At 41.5% G+C, this 14313-nt stretch overlaps 1 protein-coding gene and 1 long non-coding RNA gene across 2 annotated transcripts in view; both read left to right on the top strand.

Annotated features, from left to right (window-relative positions):
* MPP7 (membrane palmitoylated protein 7) overlaps positions 1-14313 on the top strand; it is a 220590-nt gene that overhangs the window by 33468 nt on the left and 172809 nt on the right. The window lies entirely within an intron of this gene.
* Positions 11492-14313, top strand: part of LOC121106301 — a 5441-nt gene continuing 2619 nt past the window's right edge. Inside the window, exon 1 of the long non-coding RNA XR_005838907.1 lies at positions 11492-14243. This is a non-coding gene — a long non-coding RNA (uncharacterized LOC121106301). The remainder of the gene's footprint in view (positions 14244-14313) is intronic.

Genomic DNA, 14313 nt, shown 5'->3' on the forward strand with positions numbered 1-14313 from the left:
TATATATATATATATAGGGTTGTCTTGGTAGATTTCAGATCCCTGTTGTGGCAGAATCGTTCAGTGTAAAATATTCTTTTCTTAAAAATAAACAAAAACAAAAACTAGGCAAGGCATGCCCAGGACAAGGGACGAAGGTCCAGGCCTAGTCAAAAAGAGGGCTCAGAGGACTCTGACCCCAGGAAAATAAAAAAAAAATCTTTTAAGAGGTTATCTTTAAGCATGTTCAAAAAGTGAAAAACCAGCATTCAATCGAGGAAAATTGTAATTCTTACACATTCCTAATCCTAAACTGGGATTTCTAGCTATATATTCAGATCAAAATCCAAACCAAAAATCACTTTGAGAATTCGTATGAATGTTAGTCATATACCTTCTGAGAGTTCCTCGATGTGAATGAGAGGCTGTCTCTTTAAGACTTTTGCATGCATGGGGCGCCTGGGTGGCACAGCGGTTAAGCGTCTGCCTTCGGCTCAGGGCGTGATCCCGGGCGTGATCCCGGCGTTGTGGGATCGAGCCCCACATCAGGCTCCTCTGCTATGAGCCAGCTTCTTCCTCTCCCACTCCCCCTGCTTGTGTTCCCTCTCTCGCTGGCTGTCTCTATCTCTGTTGAATAAATAAAATCTTTAAAAAAAAAAAAAAAAGACTTTTGCATGCAAAATACATTTTGAAAGAAAATATGCCTTTTTAAAAAAGCCCTAAAAATGCTAATATTATCAAAACATATAGGCAGGTAGAAGCATGCACTTTAAATTAAAATCAATGACAGGGTGCATTTTAGAATCAGAAAATTTTTTGGATTCTAGTGTATTCATACATTATGCATGTATGTGTATGGCTGACCTTCCCAGTGTGTTCCCATGACTTCCAGAGCTGTCATGTTTTTTGAATTAAGAAATTCTTCATGCCAGGCGATACTTGGTTCTTATGGGAAGGCTTATTTATTTGTGAGTTAGTTCATTATCTGTTCCTCAAGCATTTTTTGAGCACCCACGTGCCGGCAGGATGGGGACTATATATCCTCTACATGGAGGTGCCTGGAAGAACTGAGCACAGGTGTTTTAAGAACAAGGTCGACTGTGCTCATTATCACAGGAGAGGGGAGATGGCTGAAGTGAGATGAAGTTCAGAGTCGGGAGAGATTAGTGCCAGCTTCTGGGGTAGGTGATGGTGGGGCACTTGATCTCAGAATTAAGGGATGAAAAGGATTTGGACATAAAATTAGTTTATATGGTAGAGGGGCGCCTGGGTGGCACAGCAGTTAAGCGTCTGCCTTCGGCTCAGGGCGTGATCCTGTCGTTGTGGGATCGAGCCCCACATCAGGCTCCTCCGCTAGGAGCCTGCTTCTTCCTCTCCCACTCCCCCTGCTGTGTTCCCTCTCTCGCTTGCTGTCTCTCTCTCTCTGTCAAATAAAAAAAAAATTATTTTACATGGCAGAAATTTGGGAATTTCTTCTAAAGGAACAATTTTCCTTAGGAAAATGAATTACAGAGCGCTAGTGAGCTCCATGGAAATGAACTGTCACCCATTCCGGTGACTTTTGAAATGCCACTGAACGCTTAATCATGTGACCTCACTTCAGTTTTTGATAGAAATCTGTTCCTAGCTTACCTAAGAATTCTTTTCTCTCTGGTAATATAAACTGTATTTAATGGGTTTATATTGCCTTCGGAATTTGTCATTCAGAAGACACGGCTCTTTGAGGAGAAGTTGAGGGATACATGGTAAGTGGTTACAGTAAAGATGGAGAGCAAACTGAGAAGACGGCTTCATGCCATTAAGACGTAATTAAATAGCTCTCATATAGGGCCATTGAAATTTATAAAATTAAAAAAAACATATTTTATTTGCCAGAACTCAACACTAAATGTTAAACTTCCCTTTCAGATGTAGTACACTTGACCCTCCTAAATTTTTAAATACTTTTCAGGAAGCTCAGGTGGGCATGTGTTAAGATATGGGACCGAAGGGCTACGTATTTTGTTTGCTGCTTCTTGACGGGTGAGGGTTGTGGAAGAATCACCCCTGTAAATATTGTGCAAGGATCTTTTGTAATAGCAGATGTCTCTTAGACTGAATTTTTATAATGCAGTTGGCACGTAGAGAGATGATTAGGGATTAGCTTCATTACGTAGGGATCCTAGTTTATTTGATTTCGTTTTTTTCCTGAACAGTTCTGGGGATTCAGCACTTTTAGTAGAATAATTTCTCACTGCTTGGATGATTTGCAACGGTACCTTTATCGTCTACTCAATTCTTTATGTACACTAGATCTCTTTCCAGATATTCTATTATGTTTCAGCAGACCTAGCTGGCCAGTTTTTTGAGGGTTTTTACCCCTGATGGTTATGATTTCTGTAAGAAACAAAATTTCAAGCTGTTTAAAGAAGACTCGTGTGGATCCACAGGCCAGGAAGCATTTACTTTCACGGTCAGCCGTTGCGAGCCACTGATTTATTACTTTTTGCTTAAAAATAAAATACAGTGTAGCTGAGGTTATTCCAGTTGTTATTAAAATTCATGCATGGACGTACCGTAATTATCATAAGTTGGGAACTCTGAAACCTACCACATGTTCTCCTCATGAAACAAGATTTTTTTTACACAATTTTGATGACGAGAAGTTTCTTAGGAGCACAACTATTGTACTTTTGTGTAGCAGATTGTTCTTGGGGGGATATCATGAAGGCCATTTCAGGAGAATACCTGAAAAGAAAGCCATTATAAATAATTCTGAACACCTCTAGGAGCTTTTCCTTCACTTGATTGCTCATTGATTGAGCTAACGAGCCTCTGGGAGGAAATGATAAAGATGATGGCAGCTATCGGGGTCCTAGCTACCGGGGTCATCCACGTGCTGGGTGCTTTTTGTACATTCATCTCACTACAGATCGCGGAAGCACCAGTTAAGTGCTAAGAACTCATTCTTTCTCTCTGTTGGCTGTTGTCATCCTATGAGAAACACCTGTTTCCCTGTCTGCAGCGCCATCTGTACAACCAGTAGGCCCTCCTGTGTCAACTTGGTTTCTCTTGCTGTTACTTTTCTTCCTGATTAAGGTTAGTGCCTGTTGGTCTGTCCATTACGTACCGTGAATACACTGTAGGATGATGAGAGGTAAGATTTAGCTTCGTGCTCTGCGGTGAGAGCTGAATTCCAGGTAAACTCTTTATTTGGCTTGAACCTAACATGCTAGGTTCAATTTTAACTGTATTATAAATTTTGAAATCAATGAGAATAAATCCTATCATGCTATCAAGTACAATAAAACAAATACAGTGCTTTACCTTTAATGGCCGACTCTTCCAGGCTAGAAGGCCCTATAAGTGGTTAAATGTACTGTAAATGTAAATCATTTTTCTACAACACCATTATAAGTCATAATTCATAAGAGTTTTCGAAGTAATTTTCATTTTGCTATGGCTTTATCTTGTGGGTGAGTACTTTTAAGAAGCAAAGTACAGTTGACCTTTGCACACTGTGGGGGCTGGGGCACCAGCTCCTCCCCACATCTCCTCCCCGACACAGTTCAAAATAATGTGTGTAACTTTCGACTCTCCAGAAACTTTGCTAATAGCCTACTGTTGAGTAGAAGCCTTAGCGATAACGTAAGCAGTCGATTAACGTCTTTTGTATGTTTTATGTATTCTGTACTGTATTCTTAGCTAGGGAGTAGGCTAGGGAAAAGAAAATGTTATTGAGAAGGCCGTAAGAGAAAAGACATTTACAGTAGCTTGCTGTAAAAAAAAAAATCCACGAGTAAGTGGGCCCGTGCAGTTCAAACCAGTATCGGTCCAGGGTCAACTCTACGGTCCTACTCACTTTGATAGCGGAGGATATCCTCTGTGGGCCACAGACTGCGAACACAGAGCTACTTACAAACAGATTCCAATTTGTAAGTAAAAGCTTAGAGATAGCTTTTAAAAGTTAGGGTTACATACAGGTGTATGCACGTGCCCTCTACCTTGCCCCTGATACTCTCTACTTTCGGTAATTGCGTAAAATGATATTAACAAACTGCACTATTAGACTTATTTAAATTGTTTTGCATATATAAATCGGAGCTTGCCAAATGCTTTAATAAGTTATCCCCAGTTGGGGGAGAGTGTAAGAAAGAGAATGCTTCTGTCAGAGTTGTATTAAAGTATTTTAGTGTAGGTACTCTTGGAAATAAAACATACTTTAAATGAGAAAAATGGAATCCTGTTATGAATGGCACTGAATAGTGCTGATTACTTTACCTTTGACAAAGTGGAAAATTTAAAGCTTGGTGTATCCCATTTTATTAATATAATAAAATTTTATAGTGTTGCTCTGGGCGTCGATATATGTCCGTTAGTGTTTATTAGCCCTTGGTTATAGTTAAATGTTTTGGTCCTGTGCCTGGCCATACTGTACAGAATGCAAATATCAAAACTAAGAAAAATACCAAACAAAGATATGTTTTTCTTATTCTCAAGTCTTTTTCTATAGGATTTCGAAATATTTCGGTTCCTTATACGATCTAGTATGACTGAACACAGAGAACACCTTTTTTATCATTTAACATAGGTTTATAGCTTCCCCAGACTTGTTCTAATAATGAAGCTATGAGGGATATGACAAGAATGGTGATATTAAATTTCTCTAGACTAACAGTAAATTTTTCCATTCTGATGTCAGGAATGCTGAGCATCTGGAATCTGCAAGAAGAGTGAATTGTTCACTGCGGGAACACTTTCATCAAATTCTGAGCCACTTACTCTCTTAGGAACTACTACTGTCTTGTACAGAATATTATATTTTTACAGAAGCAGTTTTCGGGAACTGGAAAAATTTCTTCACTTTACACGTCTGTACGTTTGTACAATTTCACGTTTAGAGATGTTCTTGTTTTGAGAATTAATGATGAATGTCACGTTTCAGCCTTAAATTCGTTTTCTTTGGTTTAATAGCAGTCATTTATATTTGTTCAAATACAGTGAAAAAGCAATAGAAAATGAGTTGCCCTCAACAAAGATTTCTTAATAGTTTATATAGATGGATCTATACTTTGTCATCTTTTTCCTTGAATTTTCAGGGTAGCTACAGTAAGTACCTTGGTACCTTTGACCTTGATGTGGCATAAATGTATTTCTATAAAAGTGCCGTATGGAGGTGGAGGAAAGGAGTGTGTGAAACTGTCTATTAGTTTGGGTTAAAACACTTCTGAGGTCAGGAGTCATGGGTCATGCTGGGTATTTAAAATAAGTATAACTTGGTATACGTTTTCTGTTTTTTTTTTTTTTTAATTCTAGCCTTTTAATTTTTCTTAGCAAATACTTTACCTCTATTTAGCAAATTTTTACTCGGAATTAGAATCTCCTGCATCCTGAGTGGTGTACGGACACGTACAGTTTGTTCCTTGTGTTCGGGTGTTATTGTTGGTGCTGGGTTTGATTGTGCGGTAGGGGGTATCACTGCCTAAAGTACGGGCCAGAGTCTTTGGTGAGAACACTTCGTGTTAGTTCTCACTAGTTAGTATCTTCACGTTCTGTGGATCCCTAATATGTGTTTATAATTTAGTTTGCTTAAAATGAGATATTCTTCGCCCCCTCAGTTCAGTAGTAGTCAGTCAGTCTCGTGCATGTGTGCCTCTCCCAGTGTTCTGTCGTCAGCTCAGCCTAAACATGGAACCGTGAAGGTGCGTAACTTCCTTCCACGCGTGGTTTTGTTATTGAGGTGCACGGGGACGTGGTGTTCCAAGTGCGTGACAGTCTTAGTGTCCTATTGATCCTTTAATCCGCAGGTTCCTTCCTCTGCTGCTAAATATTCTCTCCTCCCCCCAGCCACACCCCTCCCCAGCACCTTCCCATCTTCTCTTGGTTGGTAGCCCGTTGTCTCAGGCGAACCGTAGCCCTGTCTCTAGGCACACCATGGGGGTGTCCTCCTTACTGATGTGAACAACCCAGAGGAGCGGTGACGACTTACCTGCCCTCCGATAAGCCCCGCACTGACTCCATGAACTGCATTAAGTAGTAGTATTTTCATTTAGCTTCAGGTCTACATAAGCAGTTATGAAGCCTCCTCAGTCCAGAACAAGTTAGCAAAATCATAGTTCACATTCTTTGTCTGCCTCATTCTCTTCAGGTTTTCTGAACCACAAACACTTGGGTACGTTGGAGGCTTTTATTTTTTGCTTTGCCCTTGGATTGGTTTTGATGTAGTCCAGATGGTGTGTCTGTACTTGACAGTTTTCTTGATGAAAAGGTAGCTGTCTGTTGTTTGACAAATGGGACAGCTGTGCTAATTTTCCTCTTTTCCAAAGCATCCTGACTTTATTCTCGTCTGTGTACGAAATAAATATGTTTCCTGGCTTCTTTTTCATCTATTACTTCCTAGTCCCCTCTTCCATCCGTCTTAAAAATTCAGAAAATAATTTTTATAATAAAGATGAATTTTGTGAAATGGGTCCATACCAAATGGTAAGGCTTTATGTGACTTTATGGTGTAAGTTTCTGACTGATGCAGTTTGCTGTCTGAGAATGTTGGCATTTTTGTGTGAAGGGTCTGCTTGTTAAGTTTCGAATCTCAGAATCTTTTGTTTTCCTATATAACTGTATAACTTTGAAATGGAAGATAAGATTTAGTTTGTCAATTTTTAATCACTTAACCTATAAATAGAAATCAAGCAAGAGTTCTTGACATTTTTCTTACAAATATGTTAATTATATCAATAACACTTTAAAAATTGTAGGGAGACCTGATGTTAAAAGGTTTAAAAGCAAGATCTGTTTTAAAAAACAACCACAGGGCACCTAGGTGGCTCTGTTAAGCGTGGGACTCTTGATTTCAGCTCAGCTCTTGTTTGTGCTCAGTGGGGAGTCTGCTTGAGATTCTCTCCCTCTCCCTTTCCCCCCTCACGCCCCCCGCCAAAGACATAAATCTTAAAAAAAAAAAAAAAAAGAAAACAACAACAAGCAACCAACCTCTTGAGATGAATTCTGCTGCTGGCTGGTTTGCCACCATCTCTGGATGTGGCCAGGGTTCCCCGAAGTTTAGTTCTACCAAAAGAATGAGGATAACAGTACTTACAATGACAAAATTGATCCTGTTTTGAACGTCACTTCCAGAGTTAAGGGGCCAGAGATCCAGAATGATCGAATACTTTGCATGTTTGTTGTCAGATCTGTTCTGAGTCCCTCTGTTTTCGTAAGGCAACGCCCGTTTGGTATAGGTCATCATCTCCACTGTGTTTCTGTAGTACGTCTAACACTGCTGATCGGAGGGAAGTGAGAAGCATATGTAATCATCTCAGTGAGGGGATGACTGTTATTTTTCTATTAACACTTGAAGCATTTTGCAAGATTAGTACGCAACTATCTCCGTGTGTTTAGTGTTACAAATGATCCGTTCCCTGGACCCACAGTCTGGATTTTGAAACAGGACCGTGTGCTGGCACACAGTTTACATAAGCCAGTATTGTCAGAAGTTTGTCAATGAATATGTTCTACTGATGGCATCACAATTGTAGCAACGGATGTTTCTTGCAGGGGTTTGTGGAGTATGTTTATCTTGAACGTGAGATACCTTGAACTTAGCTGTTGGAGAACAGAGCACATTTTGTCCTGTTTCTTTTCTTCCCCACTCTTCCTTACTATGGAAATGTCTAGATTGACGTGGGTCACGGGTGTGTGATCACTTATTTTCATTTCTGTTTAGTTCACTCTTTACCCCAAAACATGGGGTCTGTCATTGGCGTGTGTTTTTGCCTGTTGTGGAAAGCCTTTCTCCCTCTTAATATATCCCAGCATGATAAACTTAAATTTTGTCATCTGTCTCCTTAATGCTTGGGTCTACTCATATATTTGGCATTTACTTTGAAATTTATTATTTTTTAAATTTGTTTATTAGCATGTGAGTGCAAGAGCACGAGTGGGGGGGAGCAGAGGGAGAGGGAGAGGGAGAAGCAGACTCCCTGCTGAGCAGAGAGCCTGACTGGGGCCTTGAATCCAGGACCCTGAGATCATGACCTGAGCCAAAATCAGGAGTCCAACCCTTAACTGACTGAGCCACCCAGGTGCCCCAAGAATTTTTTTATTTAAAAAATGCTTGCATACGTTTAACAGCCGAGTGAGGTGTCATTCTAAGCTTTTCAGATAACTCATTTCGTCCTCATTACAGTCCTGCAGGGTTAGTACTACTGTGTCTACAGGTTAAAAATGGCTGCACAGAGATGTTAATTACCAGCGGCAGTGGCGGAATTCACAGTTCTGTCATTTGGCTCTGGAGACTAAGCATCCTACCCCTGGGGCCTTTGTAAGTGTGGTTCTTTTCCTACAAGATTTTTCTACCCCCCTAGTTGATGTCTGTGCTTCCTTCAGGTCAGCACAGTGGTCACTTCCCGGGGGAAGGTTCCCCTGATGTTGTTCATCTCCCTTGGTTACACTTTCATGGCGTCTCCACCCCCACCCTTAATTAAAGCGCCTTTCACAGTTACAACTTTGCTTTTGTTTTCCCTGGAGTTTCCTACACTATGCCTAGGGGATGAATCTGTTTGCTTTTTCCCTTCCCCTCACCTTTGTAGCCCCAGTCCTTATCAGTGCCTGGCATGCGGCCAGCACCCAGTATTTGTAGAGTGAGGTTGGAAGGGAGCAGGTGGCATTTGGAAATGCGAGGGTCTCGGGAGTTTGCCCACTTCCTACGCACACTCCTTGAAATAGTATCAAGTATGTTATGTTAAATCTGTTTGTGCAACTTTGAGGTAAGTATGTTTCCATGATTGTTTTGTCTTTCAGATAATCTCTGGGGTCCTGAAGGAGGGGAATAAGTCAGCAGTAGCTGTCACCAGAAGGTTAATTATTTAGTGAATTGGTCTGAGATTGCGTGGATAGAGTTATACTTTCAGGGGATAGCAAGTAGCCGTCCTCTGTGGCTGGAATGGAATTTCAGGGGAAGTTGTGAGCTACAGGGCTGGAGAAAGGCTTATGTCAGATTACTACCCAGAAGTGAAATTTTTTAAAATTATAAAAGTAATACCGATTTTGTAAAAACTCAAGCAGTGCAGAAATGGATACAGCAAAAGTGAAAGTAATCATTTCCTGTTCTGGTTTCTCTTCTTAAATGACACACTGATAAAGTTGGAGATTGGTCCTGCAGATGGCCTCCAGGCTCCTTGGAAGTAGAATGCATGAGTGAATGAATGAGTGAATCACTGGATCAAGGGGAATGTAAGCTTTCAATTTTCATTGTCAATAACGAATACCAATGTATGACTTCCCTGCTTTATTCATTTTTCTATTCTCCCCAAAGCCTCTTTCAGCCTTTTCTTTCAGATGCAAACACTCTCTTCCGTCCCCTGACTCAGTAGGTGACCTCTGTGGAAGAGTTTACTGAAAATACAGCCGCGGTCATAAGGCGACTTGCCACACGTCCCTGTACCATTTCCACCGTATTCCGCCTTCCTGCTTGGAACCGTAGGTGAGGCAGCCACACTTTGACCTAACGCCATCCCTTCACTTGTGCCAGACCCCCTTCTCGCATCTGCTGGGGCACAGAGCTGCGGCAGATCCCTCCCTCTCTCTCGTTGTCAGAATTTCTCTGTCGTGGATCTGTACCACGAGCACACATAAAATGCTGGGCTGGGTTGTCTTCCCCATCTTAAAAACATCGCCACTCCTCATTCCCTTACCAACAGCAGTTCTCTTTGGTAAGGGATTGTAAGGGTTGTCTGTCTTTGTAGGAGTTGTCTGTGTTTGCTTTTTCTACCGCGTCTCTGGATTTGGTGTTCTTCATCCAGGCGTCTTCGCTCCTCATGGTGCCAGAGTCCACAAGCTCCATGTTGCTCAATCCAATGGCTGGTCCTCCGTCCTTACTTTACCTGGCCTGTCAGTGACGTTGGACGTAGTGGGTCATTCATTCTTCCTGTCCACACTTGGGTTCCTAGATAATATCCTCCCGATGCAACTCTGACTGCTTGTCAGCTGTTCCACTTCTAACAGTGGAGACCCCAGGCCTCAGTCCTAGGCTCCTTTTATGTCTACACTCATGACCTTGACGATCTCCTTCAGGCTCATGGTTTTGAATACAATCCATATGCCAGTGGCTCCGAAGTACAGATCTTCAGCCCAGACTGCTCTGCTGCGCTCCGGACTCCTGTAGCCAGCTGCCCACTGCATCTCCACCCAGATACCCACTAGAGACCTTGAACTTGACGTGTTCAACACTGACCTTCCCTGTCACACTGATGGCAACTTCAAATAGTCTTAGAGAAATGCTTGATTCTTTTTTTCCCCCCATACTCCTCATTTAGACAGAAATTCATAGCTAGCTCTTGCTTCAAAATCTCTCCAGAATTGGTATACTTCCAGAGCTTCCGCTGGCTGCTGCCTGGTTCAGGCTGCCATCATCATCGTGTGCCTGGATGGTGCACTGACCCTCTGACATGGTTCTCTGACTCTGCCCTTGCTCCCCTGCTGTCTCTTCTCAATTCAGCAGCTGGAATGGTGCTTTTTAAAAGTGTAAGATCATGTTACCCCTTCACTCAGAACCCTGCAAAGGCTCTCTCTTTCCCTCTAAAGTAAAAGTTAAATTCTTCGCAATATTTGTACTACAAGACCCTACATGAACTGGTTCCTGATTTCCTCTGTTACATCGTTTCTTACATCTCTCCCTCTTCTCCCTTTGCTGGAGTCATGCTGGGCTTCTTGCCCTTCCTCAGATACTCCAGGCATGCCCTATCTCTTTGAGGTTTGGGTTTTTGTATCGTCTGATCCCTCTGCCTGGAATGCTTGTCCCTCAGATACTCCCATGGCTCACTCCTTCACCTTCAAGTCTTTGTTCATTTGTCACTTGCTGCTTGTAGTGTACCCAGACTCCCTCATTTGTCATTTCCTTGTGAGTGGCCCAGAAGTGGATCTGTCGTACACTTCTCTACTTCTTCTTTTTTTTAAGATTTTATTTATTTGTTTAGAGAGCACAAGCTGGGGGAGGGGCAGAGGAAGTGGGAGAGAGAGAATCTCAAGCAGACTCCACGCTGAGTGTAGAGCCCAACGTGGGGCTCGATCTCACGACTCTTGAGATCATGACCTGAGCCCAAATCAAGAGTTGAATGCCTAACTGACTGAGCCACCCAGGTGCCTCTACTTTTTTTTCTGTCAGTACTTGTCGCTTTCCAACTTACTGTATAGTTTACTTCTAATGCTTACTACTTGTCTCCCCCCTAGAGCATTAGCTCCGTAAAGGTAGGGATCATTGTCTCTTTAGTTTACTGATAAATCCCAAACACCTTGACCAGCATCTGGTACATTTGAACTTATAGTGGTCAATAAATACTGATTGAATGAATGAATATTTATCCCAGCAAATGACTGCTCAGCTTGTTTTCCCATGCCTTTGTCAAGACTGGGTATTTGTAAATTTATTTATTTATTTTTAAAATTTTTTATTTATTTAAATAATCTCTACACCCAGCACAGGGCTCAAACTCATGACCCTGAGATCAAGAGTCACATGCTCTCCATACTGAGCCAGCCAGGCGCTGCTGGGTATTTGTAAATTTATTTCCTTAATTGGTAGGAGGAAATGATATGCTTTGCTTGACTTTTTAGAATTTTAAAAAATTATGTGTTGGATTGAACTTTGGGGGGGCCCTGTCATCTACCACCGTCTGCCCACTCCTGTGTCATTCCCCATTTTTCTCTCAATTTATTCTTCGCTCATTATATTTAATATCAGTCACTTGCTTGGTGCAAATAAGTTTTAGTTTCTCTGCGAACTTCTTTTTTTTTTTGTTTTTTTTGATGTGTGAAAATTTTGTTATAAAGTCTGTTAGTGATGGCCAGTTATATTTTCTAAGTTCTTTGTATGCTAAAAGCATTTAAGTCCAACATGACAAAAATATTCTATGAAATGTTCCAGTAGTTTATATTTGATATATTTGATCCATCTGTAATTTGGGTATCAGGTTAGGCTTTCAACTTTTCTCTTTAAGGTAGCTCTTGAAGGCTTTTGAGTAGGACATTGAAATGTTGGGATTCTTACAGAAGCACAGGCAGAGCTGAGGTTAAGTCCTGGATGTGCCACTTGCTAGGCTAAATGTATTTCCTCCTGTACAAAGAAGGTAGTCATGGAACCTACTTATGGAGAGCAGTGGGCGAGGTAACCTGCAAAGCACTTACCTTAGCTCCGTAAGTGTTAGGTAGGATTACTACTAACACTTGCATCTGGTAATAATTATTAATATTATTTTAGGAAGCTTCATTAGTTGGTGGTAGGAAGGAAAGATTGAGGAAGGGAGAGAGTAGAAATAGACATAATTTTTAATAACTAGCTTTTTAGGCAAAGTGAAAACTGTAGAGGGTTCCACTGTGATGGTGGGAACCTTTCTTTACCTACAGTTAAAATTACTATCCAGGGGCGCCTGGGTGACTCAGTTAAGTGGCTGACTCTTGATTTTGGCTCAGGTCACGATCTCAGGGTCGTGAGATCAAGCCCCGTGTTAGGCTCTGTAAGGAGTCTGTTGGAGAGTCTCTCCTTCTGCCCCTCCCTATGCTTGTTCTCTCTTTCTCTCTCTCTCAAATAAAGAAATCTTTAAAAAAAATATTAAAAAAATAAAATTACTATCCAAAGTCCAGTGATTCGGGTAATCTTATGAAGTAATGAAACCCTAATCCCAGATGAGAGCAACTCCTAATAATCTTCTGATTAATACATTATAATGTTGGGTGAAATGTTTATTCAACATTGTTCCATTTCCATATGGATTAGGTCAGTGTTGTCTGCCTTCCCCAAACCTTGATCAAATCACTGGTCTGTTACGGAACAATACATTTTATATCAAGATAATAAGATTATTATAGAATTATGACTTTAGCTTCACAACACTACTCTTATTTAAAGAAAACAACAACAACCCACCACAGGACAAGTCGCTAAAGCATCAAAGTATTTCAGTCTGTATGTGAAGCACTCACACTGAGCCTCTGTCACTTGTGTTGTCCAGGGCTCCAAAAGCCTCAAGAACGTACTCTGACTGTCAGCTGTTGGAGGTGGGGAGTAAGCATTTAGATTTTTATCTTTAAGGAAGATGACAGATATGTTTATCTTTCGGTGTAGGAAGGCTACAGAGAAGCCAGCTGTGGCACATTGAACTTCAAATGAGTCAGTGAAGTTAAATTCAGATCGTGGTCTCCATGTGCGAAGGCTTAATGGACTGCCTTGCAGAGTGAGCAATTCAGTCTGTATTCAGAGATTCTCATCAGTATATTATTTTTCATGATTTCAGACAGCCCGCATTTGCCATCTAACATTCCTTGGGAAGGGGAGAGTAGAGTACAATATTTAGATCCTAAATGGCAGGCTTCAGTGACCAATTTAAAAATGTTAAAACACCTGTGCATCTCTCTGCAATTAGCTCCTTTGGCTCTAAACACCTCCCTTAGTTCCTAAAACGTTGCTCTTTGTACTTTGTATTGTTTTCCCAGTGTTAGGTTGTTTTTGTTTTTTGTTTTTTGTTTTTTTTTTTACGTGTTGGAAAACAGCACTCTATCTCTGCCCTCTTTTATAAACAGTAGGCATTTTTGAGGAGGTTGAAGTTAAGAGAGCACTCTTTGGCTAGGCATAAGTGTTCCTCATGTGTCACCTTTGAACTTAGAACTTTGACTTACTTAATGTCCTCTCACTGAGCTGTTGGGTCCAGGCTTAACGTATTGCTAAAATCAGCGAGCATTGTAAATGCAAGCCTTTGATTTAATACGATTTCAAAATCCCTATTAGTGAAACCTTTACCTTCAATAACAACTGATGAAATATTTTTCATTGTGTCCCCACTGCCAGACAGCAGAAAGCCACACCAGAATACAAGCAGAAAGGCAACATCCCTCCTCCCCAAAAGAAGAGAACTCCCTGCTGTGCTCCCACACGCACGCTCGTGCACGCTTACACCTACGTATAGAAGATTGGGCCAAGGATCGTTTCATCGCCTCTCTGCTCCAAATCCATATTTTACTGCCTGCTCTTGCAGGTTAAGCTGGGCCCTTTAATTCTTCTTCTTTGCAGCTGGCGTGATGCTGAGCTTTGTCGGGGGAGGTCACTAGTGGCACGCTGCAGGAAGAAGAGGTAGCTCTTCCTTGTTCTGGTGTATTTCACTCGTTTCTGTTCCTCCCATAGGATTGGCAGCAGCACATGTGGGAAGCATCCAGGGGTGCTTACCCCCTTTGACTTCTGGTGGCACCCCGTGGACAGCTCTGTTTTGAGTTTCAGCGACACCCCTGTAGGGAAATTACTGGTGGGTCTCTCAGGGAACCCAGAAGTCAGCTTCCCAATCTTGACCATCCAGCACCCCAATGGGGGGGGGG

This window comes from Ursus maritimus, unplaced genomic scaffold (assembly GCF_017311325.1).
Source record: "Ursus maritimus isolate PB19 unplaced genomic scaffold, ASM1731132v1 scaffold_31, whole genome shotgun sequence".
NCBI classification, from domain to species: domain Eukaryota; kingdom Metazoa; phylum Chordata; class Mammalia; order Carnivora; family Ursidae; genus Ursus; species Ursus maritimus.